General features: G+C 44.7%; 1 protein-coding gene across 9 annotated transcripts in view; it reads left to right on the top strand.

Moving 5' to 3' along the window:
- LOC121595923 (protein outspread) overlaps positions 1–26,892 on the top strand; it is a 199,856-nt gene that overhangs the window by 110,683 nt on the left and 62,281 nt on the right. The window lies entirely within an intron of this gene.

Here is a 26,892-nt window from a genome sequence, read left to right as displayed (position 1 = left end):
ATTTTACTGCGGAATCAAAGGAACAGGAAGTGTAAAAATTGTTAACAATAATCTTGTTTACTTCTTTTGAACATACATGAGTCATGCTTTGTTACCTTTCGTTCCAAAAGGAAAATTTATTTTTTCCCCGAACATTCTTCTTTTCTTTGATACTTTTTAACTTTTCTTTTTTTTTTCGAACACTATTTCTTGGTTGCATGTCGCAAGCCTCTCGTGCACAACGAACGCCAACTTATCTTGCGGTTGTAAATCAATTAAAAATTTGTACCGCTCTCGTGCCTTGGGGCCGGGACAAAACATTGCCCTTCCCGCATGAAACAATGGATAGCACACAGCACACAAATCTCACCTTCACTACACCGATTTGCCTTTGCGGGGCCAAAATTTTGAAGCCGCTTAAAATTACCCGCCCTTATGCGAAACCTTTTGTTTTTCATCTGAGCCACGCTCGAAACAGCGCCTACGCAACTGTCGCAGCGTTTTTTTGTGTGAGTAATTGCGCACGGCACCAATCGATCGAACATAATGTGCAATTCGCCACAAGAACCGATTGAGAAAGTGCAACCAAAGGCGCACGCAGTTTCGCTTGGCCGGTTACTTTCCTTGCTTTTGCTTGCCGCACGATCCAACGGAAACCCGATCAAACAAATGGTGCGCTTTACGATCGAAAGTGAATTTTACAACAAACATAAAGACACGCCGGGACACGCAGGGCAGTGTAAAGATCCACCCCCGGGGCCAATGGCTAGCGGTACAAGCCCCTTAGTCATTTAATTTCAATTTAAACGAATTAATCGATCTCAATTAATCAATTTCTCACGACCGCGGCCACAGTCGCGACAGTTTTGCGCCGGCGAGCGCCCTTTGTGTAGCGCACGCCCGCATTAGCTTCCAAAACCATTCCATTGAATTGATTTTTTCCGTTCGCTGCCGCTAGCCCTGGTTGTCAGCTGTGTTGCATTGCAATTTTTCCTTCCTCCGCCAACGGTTGAACGCAGGTTCACGTTTGTTTTCCTTTTTCCCGAACCCGTACGAAAGTGCAACGCAGAGAGATCTCCATTCTAGCTCCATTTCTGCAACCCCTCTATCCCTGTCTCTCGCACTTCCTCTTCCTTTAAGCGGCTCCAGGGTGGGTGGGTGTGTTGTCCCCGCATTGGAGCATTGATTGTGTGCCAATGTTTGTTGCAGGAAATGAATAATACTTTTCGTTTTCACCGACACCTTACCTCTTTGCCGCCGCATCACACTTACACACGCCAGCCGATCGGTGGGGGCCGTCGTGTGCGATTAAGGGCACCTTGTCGAGCGCTGCAGCACCAAGGAACGAAAGTGGCGAGACCAAGTGACGAGACGACGCGCGCGGTGCCTTCGGTGGTGTGGTGACCGGAAATTAACCTGCAACGGCAAAAGCGGGCTGTGGAGGAGATCTGCAATAACCGGCTCCGATGGACCGTAGCCGATCGATCGGCTCGAACCGGGGACCGTTCGTGTGGGTGGTAATGAATGCAGTTGCATCACCGAGCGACCGTGCATCGTGCAATCTTGGGCGCGTGGACGGTTGCGCTTGCTCTGGTGCAGAATGGTTTCAAGACCGGCATTTCTTGATTTGTGCAATCTGTTTTCCTTCTTATTTACCATTGGCTTGAATTGGGACAAACGTGGAGCGTTAAGAAAATGTTATTATTTACCATGCAATACGAAAAGCAATTTTCACTCGCTTAACATCCCGTACGGAATGCATAAAAATGGACGCAAACGTCGACTGCAATATCCATTAACAAATGTGTGCCAATAAATCGTCTTAAAACGCTGCTACCTTACGAACTGTGCCGCAGACAATCACTTTTTTCGCGAAAAGAAAAAAAAAACTGCACCAACATTATGTTTATCACCCAATGTAACAACTTCTTTTGCACCCAACCCGAGCCGAGCCAAGTGAACCTCATAAACCCTTTCCCCGATCGAACGCGGTCACATTTCGTTCAGAGCGACCACATTCTTTTCCTCCTCCCGCTTCGTTTCGTTTATTTCATACATATACACACACCCTTCTACATTGCCCTTAGCACCCTTTTCTGGTTCGCTGTTGCTATAGCAACGAAACTGCACTTTACGCTCATGATCAACCGTTCACTCATGATCGACAGCGACGAAGCGTGAGCCCGTTAGTGGGTGAAGAGAAAAAAATAAGAAAGAAGCAGGGTAAACAAACCCACTGCAACGGTGCAACTGCACACCTTTCCTTCTTTCGTGCTCTCGAGCGCCTCCATCGCCTCCATGCTCATCGTGTAGGCACGCTATGTACTGTTACATAATAGTGCAGCTAATAACGGACACGGCTAATCGTAATAACTGTAATGATGATAAGCAAAGCTTTCGGATGCGCTTGCACATGCTGCTGGCCCGAGCATAGGGGGTTCGGGGGAGGAACGTTGTACCTCCGGTATGTCGATCATGCTCGATACTGCTCAATCTCAATCGCTGCTCACATCACCAAATTTTACCGCTCCATTCCCGTGTGCTCGGTGCAGATTATGTGGCAACCGTCCTGCACTTCGATGACGACGAATCCGGGTGCCCGGGTGGTTCAGACTGATGGTTCCCGTTCGCACGGTTAAAGCCGGGCGTAGGGCTGGATTGATACTTCTTACCCCGTGGGTCCCGGTTTGCGTCCCATGCTACGGATCTCTCCCGTAACCAGTGGATTCATCAATTTTCAATCAAGAGCTAATGATAATGGTTCGCCATTTGGCATCCGATCGTGATCGCAAAATCGTTCGATGTGCAACGCGGCCCAAGATGCGCAAAATGTCGACAAATGGATGGTTGAATGGGCTGGTGACCAGCGTGGCTGCAGCCAGCAAAGTTTGTTATGCAATCCTCGCGAATACCGTGAGTATGCAGTAAATAATATATCTTTGAATAAGAGGTAATCTGGTAATGGAGAATAGGGCGAATAGAACATTGGGAAATATTTGAAACTAATATTTACTCAAATACGTCTATTTAAAAATAGGAAAAGAAAAGGCTTGAAGTGTTCTATGATTTTTGTTTTGTTTTCTGTGATGTTCATCAAAAATGATCTCAATCAAAATTACATAAAATGATGGTTTTGTTTGATTTTTATTTACACATTTCGCCACATTATACGCATTATTGAATTACACACTCTTGAAATAGGTGAAACAAGCAATCGTTGCTTCTTGGCAACTGCTGCTTCCGTCCCTCTTTGCTCGAGTTTAACAAATTGGCTGGATGCCTTAAGGCCATTCTACACTCACATTGATGCTATTCCTCAAAGTTTGAATAATGAAAAACTCTGTTCAGAGATTTATTTTAAAACATAACCTTTAAGATTTATAACATTTATTTAGATTTTTAAGATTTGTTAACATAACCTGTTCAGAGATTTATTTTAAAACATAACCAACATAAATTCAGCAATGAAAGAATGATGAATGATTATGACAAAAATAAAATATTGATTGTATTAAATGAGTTGTAAGTGGTCTTATTAAAATTATTATTATTTTTTTTTTTGAAAAATATTCATCTGTTCGACAAAAACAAGTTTAGATATAAATATAAATCATACGCTGCTGAGAAAAAACCTTATTAAAGTAGGTTTCATTAATCAATATTGCCTCAATCGTTTCCTACCACCAGCATTTGTGATGAATGACTATAAATAATGCTCAAAAGATTAAATCTTTGATATAGCTTAGCTCAATTATTGGATATGAATTGGTAAGTTTCGATACAGGGATTCTCTAGCCATCTGAACACCATAAGCAAACAATTCAATCCCGTAAAATACATTTTAATAATAACAATGGAAACTCGAATGATCTGTCATTAATTGCTTTGTGTACGTTCGACAAGCATTTGAAAATGTTGAATTGGTATTTTACAAATTGGAAATGAAGCTTACAGTGTTTAGTTTTCTATAAAAACCCTTTAACATATCTTTTTTTTCACCCTACCAAGGCGAAAAGATCTACGAAACTTAATGCGTTCAAAATCCACAACTCTGATTAGAATTCAAAAATTATTATTTTTAAAAACTATCCGAAGTCATACATCTTCCCGGTGTATTAAAAACAGAATACACAAACGTCAGAGCACATCAATTCCTTGTCCAGAGGAACCAGACAATCATCTTTACATAGGAATAAACATATCATTTCCAAAGCCCGATAAAAGGCTACTAGAAAATATTCAAGCTATCCATCCATATCCTGGTAGAAAATTTCTTAAATCGAAGAGAAAGCCAAACAGAATTTATTACATATGTTCGTTTTGTGGGTTATTCCAAATCCAGGATATGTCAAAAATACAACTTTTCCGACCTCATAACTTTGTATCTGTCATCTATCATGGCTGCTTGACTTGACATGTCCAGCTATCACCTCCACTGCGGAAGCTTCCGGAAAACTGACGGAACTGATCGCCCAAAAAAGGGCAAGATAGAGAAAGCGATCTCTGCGTCTCCTAATTTTGCCCTCCTTTGCCAGCAGCTTGTATCACCAACCGCCTGGGATGCTCCCCCCCCCCTCCCCCTCCCTCACCGTTATCCAAGTCATTTCAATTTCATAAGCGCCTGACATTATTGATAGATAACACGGTGGGCAATGAGAGAGGAGCCAGTAATAAAAACAACAAACCTCCCAACCAGATTGACGGAGCAGTGACCCGTTCGGACGCTTGGGTGAACCTGATTTGTTCCTTCCGATCGGTATGTGAGTGCTGCAAGATGGATGTTGTTTACGCAACATCTCAGCATCTCTCGACATTTCCTTCATTGCGTATGCGCTCGCACCATACCTGCTGTTGCAGCACGATCGAAACGCGCGTGCACGCTCCTGGTGTACCGTTTATGTCACCAGTGGATGAAGGGGAGGAGAAGGAAAAGGAGCAGGCGTTGGGAGAAGGGAATGTGGAGAACCCACAAGGGCTCGGTTTCCCTAGCCGCGGGCGACGGCGCACGCAGTACGATCGCAGTCCATTTATGGTGTCGAGTGTCGCTAAAGGTTGATGCACCTGTTTTCTTGCCCTTTTCTTCGCCACCAAACCTGCACAACGCATCTGATGCAACGCTTCTAGCGCAACGGCTGCCTAATGCGCTTTGGAAGGCACACCAAAACCACCCTTGGAGGGACCCGTTCGAGCCGGGATGGTGGAACGGAGTATCTAACGCGAGCAACTTTTTGAAACGCCAGCCAGCTTTTGCGCAATCGCGTGGACCGCCGGACTAATTAGTCACCGGTGGGTCGCCATGAAGTAACCCTAGGCGCAGGAAAATAACCCCTTTCCCTCTAACTCGATGCTCCGATCTACGCTCCAATTCCCCCTTTCCTCATAAAATCCATGCTGTGGTGCAATTAAGCATCGCAAGCGGTGGGCTCGAGGGCTTTTAGCTTTTACGCAGAGCGGATGTTGAATTATGCGTACGATCGTGTGTGTGTGTGTGTGTGTGATTTTATTTTTGTCCTCAGTTTTGTCACTCCAACGAACCCTTAGGCGATGCATTTTTGTCTAGTTTTATATTCATCTCACCTTTCCATCCTCCCTGGGTTGTGGGCCGAGGGGACCTTTCCTTTCCGAAAGCTGGAGTGATTTTAGGCAAAAACAAAAAGGAAAGTTGTCTCTGCGTCTCTGGGCACATACAGACCGCTTGAGGGCGCGAAGCTTTTGGCCATGAAATTTCCGAACCCACGGCCGCAACAAGAGCTTTACCGGACAGGTTCGGAGCGGTCCGTTCCGAATGGCAGTTCACACACATCCACACAGGAGAGAGGTGAACGTCAAACAGACAGGATAGCGTACGGACCGGCCGGCCCTCCAACGGTCGTGACTCGCTGCAGGCTGAGTTCCCGGGCTGAGTCCCCGAGTATTGGCTGCTCCCAATATATCGCGGCCGGTCGATCTACTAACAGTTTTTCGTCAGTGTTCCCACACCACGGGCAGCACGGCAGTGAAGGCGCGCGGACACCGGTGGGGTAAAAACAGACCGCCGTGTGGTAAATGTTTTATTAATGCGTTCGAAGGTCCGATTTCCTTTTCCTGCTCGTCGTCCAAACGCTTGTGTCGCTGGTCTCCGGGGAAGGGAGTCGATCGATGGAGACCCTCGGCGCGACCGCACATGCGGGGCCCGCTCTCGTATGTGATAACTTGCGTTTGCCCTCGGGGCATGTAGAGAAAGTGAAACTCATTCCTGAATTCTCGTGCACCAGCGCCGCTGCGATGGCCCCTTTCAGGGAAATATTGTTGCAGACGTTTCGAGCTATCAGATGGGCGGCTCATTTGCAGGTTAAACGTGTGTGTTGGGTTTTGTATTACAGTTTTGTTTAGTTTTAGTTTAACAGCAATAAAGATGCTGTAAAAAGGCGTTACAACATGTTGTAATATGTTGATATTTACTGCGAAATGGGGCGATGATAGAACTAGATAGATACTGCATATCAGAATAATCGAATACTATATTGTTCATTCTGTTCAATTAACAATATCTTTTTAACTTAAAAGCGTATTCCGATATTTAACAAAAAATTAAATTAGGCTTTTATATTATTTTAATGATAGCATATTTGAGTTTGACTCATTAACGTGATTTCTAACATATTTTGTGCTAAAACTAATTATGACAAATAAATGAATCAGAATAACATAAGAGAGAATAAGAGAGAAAGCACCAAAGAGCTTTTTTATTTAACCAACACCATGAAGATCATAAAATGCAAAAAATAATACATAGTTAATCTGATACGGTTTTAAATGAAGTCCGCTGTATCTAATCTCTGCTTAAAAGTATACACGAAATCCTACAAAACGCTTACCGCTGTCGATAAATTTCGTCATGTGGAAAAATGCATCACTCACGTCACTTACACGCTCAACCTGACCCGGAGCGATCGTGTCGAATGTTAAGCAACCCATCCCACAGTCCATCAAACCCTCCAGATTTCACGATTAACAGGCATGACACAACACACACACTAACACTCTCCCACTTCGGCACAGCCCTGCTGCAAGCCAAAACCCTACCTACTTCTCGGAAAAGAAAGTGATCTTTCACACCTTTCTCCGGGTACGGCGACCCGTTACCGCCAGGCCACGGTTGACACGGAATTGCTGTGTGGAAGTCGCCGGCATCGTGACAGGTTTTATTACATCTTTCATCTTTTAATCATCACCGGCTGCAGGTTACATCAAATGGCCGGTCCGATCGATTTGGATCCCCTTTGCAGATGCTTGCCGATCGAGTGTTGTTTATTTTTTTCGTCATCGTTTTGATGGCGTGCCGTCAAACGCATCATCGTAATGGACAAACGACTACTGTGGCTGTCACTTCAAGTTGTGACGAACCAGAATCTTCGGAAGGCGCGGCCGCTTCCGCACTGCCATAAAATTACCCATTGAGCCCGCTAGCTTTGGCAACCAGTAGGCAGCAATTATCGTTATTATTTTTCACCGATAATACTCGGGACCGTGGTGAAAAAATAAAATCCACACAAAACGTCTGCCTCCTCACATACCTCGAGCGTTTGTGGGTATTGACATACCGACCATCGATCGATCGATCGGCGACGGGATCGTCAGCTTCAAATAGCGAGAAGCAATAAACTCAAACGCTCCCAGCCCAACCCGACCGGTGGTGCGTAGACACGGAAGCTGGGGTTCGTCGTTTAGCGTCCCCATCGCTGCCGGAATGGTTATGGACTGGACTCTATTTATATGTACCCCTTTTTTTGCTTCTTCCTATCCCATATTAGTTTGCTTCCCCAGTGTTGCGAAAGGAAAAGTGTGAGAGATAGTTTTCTGGTATGTTTTTTTTTTTTTTTTATCAACGACAACATACCAGCTAAACGCAGGTTGGTCACATGGCGCGTTCCGTCCATCAAGGGATGTCGACGTTTCATGTCAGTTTTGGCCATTGACAGGGACCGCAATGACAGAGGAGAACTTTCTCTGCACGGTTATGTTTCGATTGGGAAAGTGAATCGTATCGATTTTACAACGTTTAAGGCGACGGTTCGATAAAATGATGCAATATTGTTGCTTCCTTATGAATTCACTACCACCATATAATAGTGCTGAACAAGTTACGTTAAGGAATTGTGTGTCTCTGTTATGGCGACGGACCTTAAATGTATTTATTCCCTTTAATGAGAAGTAACAGCGCGCTTCCTACTTGTGGTATCCAAACAGACTAAGCTCAACTTGATTTAATCTCTGTAACATTCATTTACTGATAAAAATGCACTGAAAACTAAAACATTCCCACAATACTATAAAAATGTGAAATAAAAAAAGTAAAACACCAACCCAAGAAAAGCCCGTTGTTCTCCCTCTCGCTTTGTTGCAACAATCTAAGAGCTACCGATGCTGTAACAGCATAACCTCCCACAAAACATTAGCATAATAAAAAGTAAAACAATGCCGTCCACCGGGCCATAGCTCGGCAAACGGCACGCCGGTTCATAAAAATGTCACAGTCACACGAACGTGACAACCTTCACTAGCTCGGTTCGCGCGTTTTCGCTCATCCATCGTTTGTCAGCTGCTGGCGAGAACATCTTCTTTCGTATGTTTGTTTCTTGCCCGGTGTTACGTGTCACTTCCTCCACTGCCACGCTCGGAGACAAACGACAGCAAGGATGAAAAAAACAAAAAAAAATCCTAGTACAAACCTCGACTCGACTAATAAGACAGTGCCTAACTAGACAGCCACGGTTTGAGAGGCACGGGAGTAGCGTTGCGATAATCATGTCCTAGGCCGCGAATATCACCCTCCGATCGAAACGTTTCGATCAATCGATCTAGATCATCTCGTTAAATCTTCGCGGATCGTGCACGGCTGTGCCACAACAACCGCCGTTCCATTTCCATCTCGCTTCACTCGCTCGCGATCGTGGAGTAATGGAAAAAGCATCGTGCAATGTGGAGATGAGAAGGGGACGAGAGAAGCAAAAAAAACATCCCGTAGAACAACTATAGTGTGGGGTATACCTTCACCAGAAGTCTCTTACCGCATTGCGATGGTTTTTCGATTTGGTTTTGTCTGGCCTATCCCTTGTTTAAGATATAGAATAAACAAAAGCAAACAGTGGTTGGAGGCAACAAAAAAGCACAAGCGAGAACCTTCCAACAGCTTCCAATCTTCAGCGATGCTGAAAAATATCCACGACCGCTGATGAAGCAGGCTTCGCCGTTCGTTGATCACTAAATCTAAATTGCACGAAAATGTCAATTGTGTCTGCAAGGAATTGTGTTTCACACTTGTTGTTCTTCCGCCGTTTGGTCGGGTTTTTTTTTCAAACGTCCAACACTTTCAGCTACCGTGGCAAACCGTGGTGCTCTTTTCCAGCCTGCAACCCCCACCGCTGGAGCAAACCCTTCAAATCGAACTGATTTGCTGTGAAGTTTGTCACGACACTTCGGCTCGTTAGCTCGGCAGTGCGGACAGGAAGGCAGCCAACCCCCTATGTCTGGCAACGGGTTATGTCAGCAAAAACGGTACGGCACGGCTACTGCGCACTAGGGAAAAAGGCAAAGACACAATGGCGACGGGGCAGAACTAAAAGCGGTGCCTCAAACGTGAGCTTCTGAAGGACATGCAGTGAAGCGTTGAGCATTATTACGTTATGCTGTGGTGTTTTTGAATGCCGGCTGGAAGAGGTTGGTTTTGTTTAAACTGCCGTTAAGCGGATCCTTTACGATTCTAGAGCAAATAGTTGGGAATGGAGCATCGATGTTTCGAATATTGATCTAAATTCAGTTTTTTATTTGCTTCAAACATTTCCTCCTATTTAATTGGGCAACAACTTGTTTTTCATTTTCTTACGGCTTTTTATTTCAAAACGCCTAAAATTTAAAACTCAAAATGCTAGATAGCCTAGAAAATCGTTATATGAAATTAAAACACCATAAATAGCTTCAAACTACCGCCGGCCGGCTTATCTGACCCGGTAATCCGACAAAGCACCGACAAAAATGCGCAAGTGCGCGCGGGTTTTAATTTCCAATCTTACCGCGTATATGTTTGGGGCAGCATTTAATTTGAAGCATCATTATTTAATCGCTTTTTTATTCGAAACGCAAAAGCACTTTTCAATTAACACTGACCATTCTTTTCTGTTCCGCTTTCCACTTGTTTCCATCTTCGCTCACTGTTCTCATCCAATCGTTTTTTGTTTTCTCCTCTTCCACAGGTAAGCTTTATGAGTTTCGCGCTTTTTCCGCGATGCGCGCAGAATGGTCCAGCCCACCGCCGTGAGTAATCGAAACAAAAATCGCCCCTCCATCGGCCCTTGCACAACAACGCTGTCTGATCATCGTGTCGTATCGTCCCACACCGCACACACTTGCGCAACATAACCGTAACCGGCTGGAGCGGCTGCAAAATTCGTTCTTAACTATCGGCAGGGAGTGAGAGGAAAGCCTAAACGCTTCAAATGCTTAGCCAAATGAGCCCGAGCCGTTAGAGGAACAAACACACACACACACAGACACAGACTCAAAGCTCACAATCGGATATCGGCTGGGCGGCATTCCGCGGCAAGTGGTGGTTTCAGATTTCCGCTCTGCAAATTATCCGAGCAAAAGGTGTATGTGCCCGTGCCGCCGCTCTGTGTTCTTAAAGATTCCCTTGCCTAGATGATCCTCCAGCCTCTAATTCATCCTCCGATACCGGTGTAAAGGGGCAAAGAGATTAGCCCGACCCCTATTTACCTACGGCGTACGGTTTTTAAACGCTCCATCTTTCCCGGCATCATCTTGCTAGCGAAAACATAAAATCCTCCAGCGATAAAATAAAACCCATCGCCCTGGCGCTTAGTAGCGGTACCCGGCGTGTCTTGTCCGGCTCTCTAACGCATCAAAAAAAAAAAACGCAGCACATACACACACCGGTCACTAATCCCGTGTGTGTGGGGGGAAACTGCACGGGCTGAGGTCACTTTATCGGTAACATATCGCAAAGCTACGCGTACGACCGTCGAGTAGGAGGACGGAGCCGATGGGAGAAGATGATGGGGGGGAGGGGGGACACAAAAAAACCTGCCACACGCCATCGGACCCTCCCGCTTTAACCGTGCGAGGCACTATCACCTCTCGCTCAATAAAAAGGAGAAATTTATCTTGCTCGTAAAGAGGAGAAAATTTAATTAAAACCCACCCGTCTAATGCACGTGCCTTTCTGGATCGGAGGAGGTGCCGTGACTTCTTCCTTACCAGCACTTGTCCCTCCGCAAAACGGGAAAGGAAACTAAATTTAGATGCAATTAAAATTGTCAACTAGCTGTTTCGCTTCCTTGGGTTTTGGTTTTTCTGTTTTCACTCGGTGCACACACACACACACGCACACGCGCCGTATGTTTGCATTTGAGAGTGCGTCATCAAGGGGAGTGTGGCCACGGTTTGGCTGTGGTGCATGTTTTTGCGATCGTTGCACTGCAGCACTTGCGCACTTGATGCGGAAATGGTTGCTGTCTTTACACGCCGGTCGAAGCTAGCAAAATCACGAAGACCGGTTTGGGAGAAGGGTTTTCAGGGGCGAAGATGTTTATGCCATTTCCAGATCGCTTCCTTTTTGACCTATGTGTACATCGGCTAGGCTTGTTGCTAGTTTTCAACAACGGTGAGATACATTGATCGATTGAATGATCATCTCTGTTGGAAATGTTCTAATTAGCTGGTGTTGTTGTGCGCTTGTGGTTCTAATGATGACTGCTGTTTGCCTTGCACCAAGCGTACTCTTGTCAGTGTGATTATTAACAGTTTTAGCTTTATTTATGTAATTTAATCATGTGGTTTTGAGTGAGACGACATTTTACTTGCCGTATTGCTATGTCCTTAGTTTTGTTTAACCTATTATTTGCTTTTTGTTGTTTTTCGTATTTTTTTTATGTTTCATTTAGTACATTCTTTACTTTACTCATGTTCTATGCAGGTTTAAATTCATTTTGTTTTCTTTTGGTTATAGATTTTTTCTAAATTCTTTGGTTCTTTTTTCTTATTGATAAATGTTGTAAAACGTTTCTTGAAACTTGTTTCTTTTTCTTGTGTTCAAATGATTTTTTATCATCACCATCATTTTAACGACAAAGTGCTAATTAATTTGCAATAGTCCCCCACGAACAATCGATATGAAACGATAAAACAGTTAACAATATTACAACGATACGAATTTTTGCGATTTTTTAATTGTACCAAAGAAAAAAAACATTTCAATTAACACTCTCCGCGCTGCTTCTGTTGTGTCGGATGTGTTGCAAAACGTTCAAACAAACTTTTTATGGTTATGCAAATTGTTCTACATCCGCTCTGCTTGTTCGAGATTGCAACAATTTCCACAATAATTTGGCTTAGCTTCTGTGAGCACTCCTCCTTTTCTCACACATGTCACTATTTGATTAGAGTTTGTTGCGAATTTTCATCCAGAAGAGTGAGGCAATAAAAACATATTTTCACACCTCTGAACCCCAGAGATCATTGAACTGGGTACCGAAAAAACATAAAACAAATAAAACCGTCTTATAATGTTGCTGAAAGTTTGATGAACTTTCGATTTTGCCACTGAAAAGTCCGCGAATGATAGTACCGAAGCCTGGCGTGATGCATAAAGGGCGTGGGGAAGGCTACAAAAAAGGCTCCCGGGCTGCCAATTTTCCTTCAAAACGTGGCGTTTTATTGCACAAAAATTGGGCTCCCATTGTGGAGTTTGCGCTTAGTTCCTTCGGCGCGCCTGTTTTTGTTTTCGTATCGAAAGGGCGATGAATCCCCGTAGCCGTAGCAAAGAAATTTCACACTTCGCCCATCCCAAAGAATAAGGAGCGAATGGGGCTTTGGGTCTGGAATGACCGGGCAATTTGTCGAATCGGTGGTGGTCAGTGACCGTCCTGGTGCTCGGTCTCGGATTGTAACAACACCACATCCACATCCACATCCAGTCGTCCCACACACACACATATATACACATTGATCCCGTTCTAATCCCCGTTTAATGTAAAAAGAAAACCCTTCCCCGATGATTGAGCGGAAATTGATCGATCGAAAGTGATACGCGGGATCGATAGTGCGCAATGGTCATATGCGAAGGTGTACCAACCAAAGGGCTCCTTTGACTGTGGAAAATCGCACTCAATTAATCTTTCCATTTCATTCGGCACGAGTGAAAAGTGAAGACGCTGTGTGGTGCGCTTTTTGTTCTCCGCCGGGGTGGAGGCAGCAGAAGAAAAAGGTGCTAGTTGAAATGTGCTCAAACATTGATAAAGCAAGAATGGGATAATGTGTAGCGCCGGAAAGGTGCTTATCATCGTACGGAACGTTAATGGAATGCAGCGCCTGCGATACATTGGCTGTTTTGTGCTCCCTAAAAGCTACAGAAGCAGCTAAATAGCTCTGGAAAAGTGCTTCTTTTGTACCGAAGAAAGAAATGGTTTGCGAAATTCTGCTTTAAACTGTGAAACGAAGCGTTCAGCTAGGAAGGGAGAGTTTAAAGATTGATTTTTAGCTTCACTTTCAGCGGTTAGAGAGTTTTGAAAGATCACTAGTTCCTTATACTCGGATCACAACCATTCAAACACTAACACAAAAATACTGACCACTCACGTGTTACCCACGCTACATCATTAAGATGCCAAATCAAAGCGATCTTCCCCATCTTTAAGCGAATGATGTTCGTTTAATTGGTACTCTTGGTGGAATTTCGAGCCTTGCTTACCACCAATCCTTTCCGCCTCCCGCCCATTGTGGCTGGTTGGCTCCGTGTTCCAAGCGGCTTAATTTAAATATGACACCGGTATCGTTTCAACTGGATCAGCGCGAAACCACCATCCACCACCGACAGGTTGATGGGTGTCGGAAAGTTATATAACTTCTTCTTTCCTTTCCACCCATCCAATTGGGTGGGTTCGTTCGTGCTGGCCACAATTTATCTTTCGGTGCCCAATAAATCAGACTTAAATTTACGGCACCGTTCGTAGTTAACGGATTTTTATGGACCTGCCATCCCTATGTTCCGATGCGGGGTTTTGTTCAGTCCGGGGTTGTTTTCTTTTACCCATCAACCACACACAATACCTCCGGTGGTCCGGTGAAATCTTCCGCGCTCTAGCTTTGCGAACGCAGTGCTTGGGTGCGTTCGGTTTTATCTTGATTTTTGAACCAAAAATCCTTCAGGCTACGTTTATCCTGAACATGATGCGTAGCTGCTGCCCACCACAAACGGCTAGCTTTCTCCAGCAGGACATGCTGATCTTCCTGCGATGATGGCAGATATGGACTGAAATATTTTCTTTCTCGAGTTACGTATGCATGATTATAAAGTTGTCCAACATTTTTTGACTGTATGACGATTTTACAGTAATTATCTTGTCAACTTTTTTTCTTATTACAATCGCTAAAATCACCGATAACAATAACTAAAACATCGACACAGGGTTTTCCAAAATACCCTCAAAATCTATTGAGTCCTCAGATCTGCTGGCCAGAATTAACATCAATATACCAACCAAGTATATTAAATATTGGGCTTAGCAGTCAACAGTATAGCTCTAATGAATATTTATTGTCCGTCACTCGAAGTTTCTACCTGTCATAAGTCTATTTTGATTTAAATCATTTTATTGACTCTAAACAAAATCACATACTAGCTCCTTTTGAATCATCATAACGCCAATTATTAATAAGATAGTTCATAATAGTTAATAATAGTACAGGATAGTTTTTGAGCTGTATAGGCCACATAACCATATCGGAGCGGTCCTGTGGTACAGCCGTCAACTCGAACGACTCATTAACATGCCCGTCCGACATGGAATATGGGTTCAAACCTAGAATGGACCATCTCCCCGTAACAAGAATTAACTATCCGGCTGTGTGGTAATGAATTAAGTCTCGAAATTCTCTATAGGCCGACATGTCCGCGTAAGATGTTACGCCAAATAGAAGAAGGACGAAGAGTAAGAGGCCATTTAATAGACCATGCAGAAAATTAAAAAAAAAAACTATAATAAACAGTAGTAAGCAATAAGGGAAATAAATATATACATTAATGTCAAGAATTGATTTTTGAAGAGAGCTTTGGCTTAGGAGAGCTCGGCTAGAAAGCTATATAAATATGAAAAGTAATTTCATTTCAATTTCATTTATATTTCATTTCATTTCAATCATTTCAAAACAATCAAATTTTTCAACTTTCACAATCCGTTAATCCCATTTGCTAAAGTTCTCACCTTAATCATCATTCGATGAGTAAAACAATTTATCAACAGTTCTTAATATTGCCCGTCAAATGTAACCTCCCTAGCAATTTTCGCAAAAAAGGATTCGTTTAACCAATTTAAACCACCCTGCTGGACCGCCCGAAAAAAGTGCAATCATCACCAATTTTTCAACCCTGAGGTACCAACGCAAATGCTTCAATACAAGTTCGTTTACCAACGTTTGAACTGAAGATTAATAACATGATGATAAACATAGAATGTGAATCCTTGTTTGCGGACACAAAAAAAAAATCAAACACCACAAAGACTAAACTCAAACACACACCACACGACGCAGTTCTAACCGTCCGTTTACTTATCATCATTCTCGACTTCAATGCAATTATTGTTTCGGATGTTTGGCAAACGGCTTTTTCCTTTTTTCGAAGCGAGTATCGGATTGCGTCGAACAGAAAACGTCTTTCCCCTGCAAAAGCATTCCGTCCGCAGCGTTGCTCTTCGCTCGAGGATCAATTTGTTCCATCGTGCCGCGCGAACGCGAACGTTCAAACAAATTTCGTTGACCTCTCGCACCGGCGTAAAACGCACATTTCACCGACTTTTGAATACTTCCCGCGCGTACCTTTTCCTTCCATGCCGTCCATTTCCTTTTCGGCTCGGTTCTGTGCAGCACCAAAGCACATTTACAGAAAGCAAATTGAATTCCTACACTCCGTTGCCATTTGAATGGGTTGTCTTCCATTTTTTTGTGGTGGCTCTTTTTTTGCTGCTGAATGTGTTGGACACACATCCTTTCGCGAACATGCGGATCCCCGTCGGGCTGTTTAACAATAGGGTTTCTTTGGGGGTCGGTTGGGCAGGGGAGTTGTTGCGTTTAGGTCGTCCTGCCCAGCCCTGTGGCACAACTTGGATAAGATAATGATGAGTCGTCGTTTGGTCGTTTGCATTTTTTCTGCCTCTGTGTGTGTGTGCTGTCTGTTATTATTATTTTGGGGTGAGGCCGATTGTGTTCTGCTCGAAGCAAAGGAGAAACGCACTGTTGTTGTTGTTATTTTTTCAAGGGGTGTGGTTCTGATTTTTTGCCATCTTCTCCCAAACATTCCTGGTACGAGTTGGAGGAAACAAAAATTTTCAATGTGTCATTTTTATTGAACAATCGTTAATTTTACTTTGTGCGAAACACAGTTCGAGAGAGCAAAAAATAACGAAGCAAACGACATAAACATTATTCTTAACGGGGAGGTATTTTTTGTGGGAAGGGAGAGCACTCAGCCAGACAAAAAGTAATGTCTTGAGTAATGTTTTGTCCACATAATTGATGGACTGTCAATATTTGCCAAGTTTGCCAAACAATTTTTTTCTCGGAACCAGGCTTTGCTTTTTTAACTTTTAGCACATTTCTTTGCCAGTTTTTCTTAAGGAAACTCTACAAATAATTTGTTTTGTTTTAAAGAATGAAATTCAATACAATAAACAGCCTTTACTTTAACCGATGGTTTTGCGAGGAAAAACGAAGCCAATACCAATCTCGGGGTTTGCCTGCTAGTTTCCCAAGCAAAACTAAAAAAGGGCACACACGGTGGTAGCTATTGACATGCATTCCACGTTCTAGCCACCGCACAAAACAAGACTGGCGAGAGCGCATTCTGGCCGCGCTCGGAAAGTAGTCCATCTGTGATACGAGCGCGCACTCAAACACACGCCACCTCTCCTGTTGGCGATCCCGTGCCAAACCGGCGAGCGGCGGCCGGTCGCACATAACCGATTAGGAATGCGTATTTACGACGTGAATTCTGTTCCTCCGGCGCAGCCAAGCTCTAGGGCCATAGGAAGAAAAGAAGGTAACGTTTAGCTTCCTTTTCCCGTGCAGCCCCGTTCTTCCCCCAGATGAATGCCACCAGATTATGTGCACGAAACCTGTTGCGTAAGCATATCCCGGTTTACCGGCCCCACTAAACACTGAGAGAGCGGGGAGGCAGATGGGGCTGCAAAAAAACGCCTTTAAGTTCCCCTTTCAGGTCCCGATTCCCAGGTGTAGCACCTTCATGCCGGGGTCCCGAAAAACCGGTAACAGTGGTTAAAAACAAGGCACTACACTTCCTCCCGGGTCGGTCGTCAATGCCGGCTCGCCTTAGGAGGGTGATAGTGCGCGTCTTTGCTGTGAATCTTCCTCAATAAACACACCATTCATCGAAAGGTCCGTAGCTAACCGAGCTTTAAATTGAATTCACCTGCCCTTGAACGGCAACGGGCGGCGGCCTAGCTGTATTTTATTTCTATGCAGCACACCCTCAGAGCTCAGTCTGGCCTGGGGAGCATTTATCTGCGTCTCGAGTGGCTAGACACACACACACACACTGGGCGAGTGCGAGTTGGTACATTCCAGTTGGGGTAGCATCCTTCCGCCATTCCAGCGGAACCAAACGTTTGGTAGATAGCGCATGGACCGCCGCCTATCGAGCACCTTCATCAAAGGCAAAGGCTTTTCATTTACATTCTCACCGGTATTCTTTAGATGCTACCCTCTCCAAACTCTTGCACAACCACACACACAAAAACGCCATCCAGTGGGAGGGGAACAGGGAAATGGAAAATTGATTTTCTTGATTTTTGTCTCCTATCGGAGCCACCCATCTACCGTTTGACCGGTTTACGATTGGGTTTGGGCTGGCCTCGTGTACCTCGCAACCGGTCGCCGGCACTCCATGGCATCGGGATGCTCCTCGTTTGAGACTATGGTTTGGGCACTGGATATAGAAGATCTTGAAATACTTCTAGAAGCGCAGTAGACTGTCGCTGTAATAGCGCTAAAAGGCGCGCCTAAGATGAAGGTGTTCTTTTGAAGATCTTTGACCCCAACGAAAGTATCTCCGACGCAATGAATCTGTCCGTCAGCTCGCGAAGGTGGTCATCCAATCCACACCTACCTAACTCTTGGACCTGTCTGTACCTACATTGTTTTAGACCAATGTTGAACAACTGTACACTAAACACCACACGGCCCAACCATCTCCGGATGTTTGCGATGTGCTTTTCTTTGATGTCCTCTAAGTTGTCTATCTAACTTCCCCAGGCCCGGTACAAGAGATACCTTCTTAGCCAACAGCACTGACAGCATCTGTAGCGTGTTTAACGGTGAAGTTCCGAACCGCTCCATCTTTATCTTTGGAGGGAAGCGTTTTTCCCCCTCTCGTTCTCTCTTTCTTTCTCGGTGCACAATCATGGACCGTATCTTGTGGCTTTTTATGCGCACGGTCACTTGATGCTGACAGGTTTGGCTACATTTTTCCGTCCCCGATACCATTCCTGCTTCAGCACTCTGTAGAATGCCCTGGAACCCGGGAGAGGAGTGGATGCTAACATAGAGCCACAGCCTAGATCTTCCTACTTGCGGTCCAGACCGATGCTTAGGTGCTGATAAGCGTTGTTTGGAGATATCTTCAACACCGGTATAGCGTTGTTTTTACTTCCACTTCCCAGTTGTTGTTGTTGTTGTTATGGTGGAGAGACAACACTTCCCGCATGAATCTTACCCCAAGGTGGAAGCAACTACACTGGAACAACCCAAAACGCTCGAACGTGTTTCAAATTATACCAGTTCGAAGGCGGCTGCCTCGAAGAGGACACCGGCTCACAGAAACCCTCAATTATACAATCACAACCTCCAGCAATCGCGGGCACGTACAGATGTATTCTAAAAAAACGTTCAATTGAGAGAGTTTGTTGACTTCCGTCACGGTTTTTACGACAGCCGCCGCAAGATATCCTCGCACCAGCGGTGGAGCGGTGCGTGATTTGTTTCAAGTGTGTCCGCGTATGTACACCGCCGGTACAGCCTTGCAATTAAAGTAAGATTTCATGGCTCCGCGATGGTACGCAATGGACCACGAGCGACCGCGCACCGCTTCAAGGGAGTGTCAACAGGCGAGAAGATCTTCGCTGCCACTCGGAAGTTTTGACTCGTGACAAATAAATATCAAACACCATACGGTGGTATCGTCGGTGTGCCAAGTGCGCAATCCCAACCCAATACCACTTACGCCCGGTAATGGCCACTTGTCTGGGTAGCGATTCCCCCCGTGGTTCAGGTTCCATTTCGAGTTGTGCCATTTGGGATTTTTTTGTATGCTCTTCTTCTAGGGGTGTGGCTGGAAATTTGAATAATCCCCAAAATCACAACAAACCGTGACGACCGTGCATGGTCGCCGGATGGCACTACGCTTTCGTAACATTTCTCTTTCTACCTCGCGCGAGCACTTTTGCGAGGAGCATCATCTTGCGATGGAAATTAAAATAATTACAATTGTCCCGCGGCGGGGGTCACTTTCACGATTACTACTTACTGTTGTGGAGAAGATTGCACCGAAAACGCGTACAGCTAAATTACACCGATTCGTTTCAGTGTCCTACCCATTTTTGGGGGTACCATTTAATGCCAACAAATCTCTCGGTACACTCAGCCACGGGTTTTTTTGTTTTTTTTTTTTTTTGCCCCACCAAACAGTGCAAAGTGCATTGCATTTATTGCACCTTTCTGACCCTGTGTTGTGTGTGTGTTCTTTGGTCGTTTTTATTGCAACCCATTCTGCTCGTTGCATCACGCACGGTTTTATGCACGGGAGGGCGGGAGAAAATGATAGATGTTTCACTGAACGGCATCAATTAGTGCTGTTAATTATCGTTTCTTTAATTATTAAATTTCGTACCTTTAGTCCCTTTGCGTATGTCGCCCTTGCTTCACCGGTTTGTTTTATAAGGTTTTATAGCACAGCAGAGAAACAAATAAATGCGGGACGAGAAGCAGCATAAATCATTCGCACGGTGAAGGAAAATTCATTCCCTTTCGTTTGGAGTTTTCTTCTGCATCTGCTGCAAAATCCACTCCGAAAATCGCAAGCGCAAGATAAACAATGTCGTAAAACATGACGTGCCGAAAACAATAAACATAAATTGCACAAAATTGTGCATGACATTTGGGGAAGCCATGCTTTTTTTTTGTAAACGGCTTGCATGCTAGCATCACTTACTCTTCATTTATTACACTTCTTCACAACGATTGAGTTCTGTAAGATGAGGTCCAACCTCATTGCACCTTTCATCTGAGAATAATGTTGCCGGTTGTATGTTGCCGGGTTTGCTGTGATGTAAAACGATAGATAAGCGCAATCGAAAGGTTTTGTTGCTATCATGAAAATTATCTTGATTTGTATTTGTAAATTAATGTAGCAAAAGATCGAAATTGTTTTTATTTCCGTCACAAAACTCCAATGTTTTGGACGTCGAACAAACAAGCATGTTAACTAGACTTCGAAGTCCTGCTGCAAATAACAGTCATTAGTGGAAAATACCCAGAATATAAAACAGATCACGTTAAACTTCCTTTGAAACGCATCAACCATCGTAAAAGAATGAACCAATTCAGGTCCCAGGTACGGAATGGATTGAATGCTAGCGAAAATATTACCCAACCAGAAATCACGCAATGCAGCATGAAAATGCACCAAAATGACACTATAATTGTAATCCTAACGTTCAGGGAAAAAGGCAAGCAAATGATTATGCCCTTAAAAAGTGTTACATTGTGTTAAGTATGGCCTTTTTTTGTACTTGCTCCAACATCCGCTCACAAACTCTTTTCAATTCTATCTCTCCGCCGAATCCAGAGCAGCTCGTCAATTGTGGGTCCGTGATTTCCTCTTTCGCTGCAGTTGGGGCTGCTGAGCTAAGATAATAATAAGGATTCGACATCCCGCTGCATTCCGGAGCTGCATTTCCGACACAAAACAATCGTGAAGCAGATCGTGTTCTTGATGATGCTTCCTCAGTCCCAATTTTGGCGTGCACATCCCGCTGCCCAGCTTTGCAAACTGATACTTTGTTACTTGCCATTCTGGGCCACACCGAGCTGGAAGTTCGTGTTTATTTATTCTGGCATTATTTTCGGAAGACTTTTGTTTTCAACCTATCCCAGCCTACCTTCCGACGTTCGTCCGAGAGCGTCGTGGGAGATCTTGCATCGGATGATCATCCCCTTTCTTTGTAACTGCATCTTTGCCGAACTGCTGACGAATTAACCCGACGACCTTTTCGCTGGCGTGGTGGTCGCTTGGCGCAAAACAAAACAAAAAACAGCACAACAAGACAAAATCACCCTCCCAAACGAACCAAACGAATCAATAACCGATCTCGCCGGCTCGAACGCCCTGAGGGTAGTAACGCTTGTACCGCTTCGCTCAACCCGCCCATCCCGCCCCAGCTTCCCGCAACTATTCAAAATCCCGTTACTCAAACGGGCTACGACTGGCCAGTGCGCAACAGTAGCCGGGCATTGGCGGTAGCGCTCGCGCGCGCTCTGGCAGTGGCAAATGACACTCCAATTTATGCAAATTGCCATCTTGCCATCGATCGCGAACGATGCAGCGCTCGCGGGAAGAAAACAATCAGCCGCGATCGCGTATCGCGCGGAGGCGGTTGGCGCATCCTGACACCTTACCTCGTGCTTTCTCCTCGCGCGGGTTTCCAGCTCTAAGCATGGCAGGCTATGAGGGGTAGAAAAAAGGACCCCGCGGCTGTATGAGTTGGGGACGAGCAAAATTGGAAGGCAACACCGCCCCATCTCTACTCTGTTCAGTCGAAATCAACCGATGGATCAACTTGTTTCGTGCCGTGGAATGGCGTTATTTGTAGCGTCGCTTTTCCAACCACTCACCTTCCGCCCGAAACATTTACCTGAGAGTTGGAGACAAAATCAAGCCGCGTAAAATGTATCCCTTTTTTGCCGGTGATGGAAGATGCCTGTGATGTTGGTACGAGGTTGGAAAATTATGCGCAAGCATAACTCTCTCGTGTGGCCGGTCCGACGGATGCGAGGCGATAAATTTGCGTTCACGCGCGCGCACACAACCTACGGGATCAAAGCGAAAGCGCGCGAGCATCCCGACAGAATTTTTGTAGGGGATTTTATTGGCGAAAATATGGCATAGTTGGGTTCGGATAAAATATACGTCAGATGAAAGCTTTACTGTCTCCTAGTCAGCATGTATCAAATTTAGGATGACCGAACTAAGATTACAGCAAAGAAGAAATGTGTTTGAAAAAATCAAGTTTTAGATGTCTTGAATTCGATTTAAGATTTGAATTAGAGGCATGTAAAGCTAACAATCCATAAATCACTATAAATATAAAGTGTGTACTTGATCTCCTACTTGATCTAGCCAGTCTCATTGTACAGTCATCAACTCGTACGACTTAACAACATGCCCGTCATAGGTTCAAGCCCCAACTAGACCGTGCCGCCATACGTGGGACTGACTATCCTGCTATGGGGGGGGGGGGGGGGGGTAATCCAAAAGTCACTGAAAGCCAACCCCACAAGTGGTACAGGCAGACCTTGACCGACAACGGTTGTTGAGCCAAAAGAAGAAGAAGAAGAAGTACTTGATCTTAACGACCTTTTGATACTATGAAATAATTATATAAGACGGGTTTTAATTTTGTTCTTCTTGTTTAAACTTAGTAAGGAAACTGATTGGTTAGTCAAGCTTTTGAAAAGTAAGTGTTTTTTGATAAAGTTTGTTAGAAATTCCTTTCTAGCCAAACGGACCCATTGCTAGCTGATTTTACCTAGTTACTGATAACTTGATTAGAACTTGCTTTTCCAAATGGAAATAAGCGTTTTTAATGCCTTAATGTACAGATAAAACAGTCTCTTGTACAAGGGTCATTGCAAATTGAAATATGTTTTAACATCAGCAACAGCAAAAAAGAAAATTGAAACCCTCCGTTTAAACGCCTTAAAAACGCAACTCCATTTTTGTACATTTCAACGCGTGATCGACTATCTGCTCCATAACCATTTGTCACTGTGTGCCCTTCGCACCATGCGGACACCGAACACACGAAACAGACACAAAAAACCTGCGCTTGCCTTCCAAAGCTTTGACCGCTTTATTGTGCCATTATCTGCCCGCGACTGTCCCATCCGAGTCCGTGCCCTTTTCGGTGACCGACAACTCCCTGCCGATCGCGACAGAAGGCCAAACCGATCGGGGATCGAATCGATCGATCATTCCGCGGCGTCACAAATCATGGCATGACCAAGACAACGCCCAACCCGACGCATATTTTCTCTCCCGAGCCCGAGCGGCCATTATCATCTCCCCTGTGCTGCCCAAGCGCTTCTCCAAGCTAATGCAAGGGTGCGATGTGCGCAAGTACGCGCATGCAGGAGACGATGGTATGTGCCGCGCAGAGACGCACACGGTTGCAAATGTCACCCCAGTCGGTGTTGCTACCTATGCCGCGTGAAGCATTAAGGGACAAAAAAAGGACAACACCGAAAAAAAATACACCATCGTCTCGCGTACCCAATGCCAACATGTTGTTACGCGCCAAATTGATCACCTTACACTGAGCAACCGAGCAAAAAAGTACCACCACCGAACGCTTTGTAATCGGCTTGCCGATTTCGAGCGCACCGGCACAGCTGTAGCCCGCGAGAAGAAGCATCCCCAGGCACGTCACCAGGATCAATCGGAACCAATAACTTGTGGTGGGCCAGATTATAAGTCACCTGGGAGCACTTGTTTTCGCTGCACCACCACAACCGCTAGCAGTTGGTCGAGCCGATGGGTCGAATTCAATCGATCCCCTACCGTTCTTTTGACCCACCGGTGAACCGGATCCGGGCTGTGTCAGTGTCTGGCAAGCTTTTCTGGACCGCTTTCTTGTTCGCTTTCCGAACGGTTAAGTGATTAAAATTAAGTGAAGGTAATTAATTATAAGATTCAATAGATCCCGCACACTTACATCGTTTCGATTTGGAGATGGTCGTTTAGAGTTTCTTCTTCCTGCGGCACTGCTGTTGTATGTGTATTTGTCTCGATCAATGAAATCAGAACAAATTAAGCTCCAGCATTAAGCTCGAGTTTTGCAATAGGAAGAAAATGTTGAAAAACAGTTGATACTTATATTCAGGACTGGATAAATTTTGTCAATACTCACTCATTGGTAGTTTGCTTGATGTTTTCATTTCATCATTTTCTTTTCTGTATTTAAACACACACACACACACACACACACACACACAACTCATAAATAAGTTTTATACAAACCACGAGTCACCCATAAATAATGTATCTTATCAAAAACAGCTATTAAAGCTTCAATGCAATCCACTGGCGAAAGACAATCGAGACTTTTTCCCATCGTCAATTTGGTTGTGTTCCATTCCAAGGGTTGTGATGGCGGAGGTTGTTGGGGTTGTTGTGGAAGGGGAAACAACAATTAATTAGCATTAACCACTTGCTGCTGCATGAAGACGCAGATTTTCTTGCTGGTTGGCTTGTTGACCAATGCCAATCGCTACAGGAAATTAATTCTGCACCGAAAGGGCATCAACGAGAAAGAAGAGAAACACGTCCAGAACGAGCCGAAAGGAGTTTAGCTTAAGCGAACAGAGTGAAAGAATGGTTTGGTTTCAGGGTTTCTCGTTCAATTCTTAATAGATTTAATTGTCCCTTCCGGCTGATTTTGTGATTTTAAGTGTGCTCTAATCTTCGAGGAAAGAAATTTCCCTTGCAAACAAACGCTTACGAACATCGATAAACTTCTACAAACACTTGCCTGTGGCATAGTTTCCTCCCTCTAAAGCTACTGAATGAAAAAACAACGATAAAACCAACGCCCATTAATCAAACCCACTAGAACTGGAATTATTTTTATCATAGAACACTCTCTCACAGTGATCTTTCGCATAGGGCGTCAATGTATTTACACCTTTTTCCCTCCTAGTACACATACCGGTACAACGATCGCAGTACAACCATCTCACGAATGCAATCTACACCCCTACGCGTTTTATAGATTGTTTGCATTTTTAATTTAATTAACATCTCTTGCGGCACTTGCGGCTGGCGCTGCTATTTGCCACTGCGCGCAACTCGTTTATGCCACCTTTCGGGAATTAGTTGCTGGCCAGCTTGTTTTGAGCCCAAAACTCCCACGATTCACTCCCTCTTGCAGCCCACCTGCTCCACCAGAAGGTCTCTATTAAACTGTACTCAAAGGGTGCCTTTAGCATCCCCATTCATTCATCCCATTCATCCGACACCGGTCCTGGGGTTGGAGTTTGGAGAATTACACCTTGTAGTTCAACGAAACAATAACAATGTTGCGCACACAGTTTGCCTCCGGGCAGTTTAGGTCTAGCAGACGGAGTAGCAGTATTCGGGCTGGATGAATGGAGAAGGTGGATCGTAAAGGGTTCGTCTTTTTTTGCCTCCCTCTCAGCAACAGCAGCACCAGCCCTTTTTTGAATGGGAGTGTCTCACACACCGTCTCGCCTTCAGAAAGAAAGCAATAGGCAGGGTTTAAATAAAGGTAGTCCGCTAGGGCAGAGCAAACTTGAACGCAATTGAAGCGGTCCGCTGGATATAATTTATGTACACTTTAACGATTCTGCTCACGCCTCCGGTGGTAATCACTTCCTTCAATCCAATGTGACCGTCTGCCTATTTTGTTGCTCCCTTACAAACAAAAACTTACACGCATCAGTTTCACCACTAAGTCCCGTGAGGAAGAAAGAAGACATTGGGGAGGTTGATTAGGACAGGTTGTGGAAACTAAACACAACACTCAGCTCTATGGCCACGACGAAGGGTTAAAAGAAACGATTAAAACTGCTTGCTTAACTGTTATTTTAATGTCTCTTCCCCTTGTGGGATCGTCGCTTCACTCTCAAAATTTCGAATGAGTCGTTTGTTTTATTTCAAACAAACGAAACGACACGGAAGCCGCCTAAAACAACAAACCCATTCCCATCTGATTAGATTGGGACCGAGAAAATGTGAGCCAATGCGTGTGATAGGTCCCCAAGGGTGGGAGAAGGGAATGGAAGGGAGGGGGGAGTTACACTCTTCCCCGTATGAACGTTATTCATCCGGCAAAAGTGCATTCCATTCAAAGCTTCTATCACACACAAAATATGATGAATCGTTTTTCACTCACAATTCGGTACTGGTCCCCGTACCTGTCCGGCCGGCAGGAGTTAATAACATGGAGCCAGTTGTTCACATCAAAATTCAAAAGAAAAAACCTTTTTGTCCACAACACCGTCCTTTAAAAAAAAACATTGCACTCAAAACATTATGTCCCCTTTCCCGGTCCGCGTTGAACGGTAAAAGCCAAACGAGTCATTCTTCACCGATCACCGGTGTGCCCTCTGGCATGTAGGTCAACTTCGCAAGCAAAGGAGACATGTTGTGCCGTGCGCCGTATGCACTACATCCCTTCATGACCCTGCGAAGGACACTCGCCATTTTTGGGGCGGTAGATATTGTTCCTCCGCTTTCATCGTGTCCTACCGTGCGTTTGCGTTCTTATTCGCGTTCTGCTTCAGTTGTAGGTCAGTTGATGATGATATGTTTACGGGTTTTTTTTTATTCATCGTCAGTGTGCTCCATCAGAATCAGACACACGTAAAAGCAAGGGCAGGGCAGTCAGATGGCTGTGGCTCCCCAAAAAAGGCATTGAACCGTTCCGTTTACGTGAACAAGAATGCATCTTGGCCGAGCTGCACTTTCGTACGCTCATGGTTTATACAGCGTGCGTTCCGATCAAGGTGATAATGTGCAATTGCAATGTTGAACTGTTGAATTTGTCTTTT

This window comes from Anopheles merus, chromosome 3R, assembly GCF_017562075.2.
Source record: "Anopheles merus strain MAF chromosome 3R, AmerM5.1, whole genome shotgun sequence".
NCBI lineage: Eukaryota > Metazoa > Arthropoda > Insecta > Diptera > Culicidae > Anopheles > Anopheles merus.
Note: the sequence above shows the minus strand (reverse complement) of the source record. Positions and strands in the feature narration are given on the sequence as shown.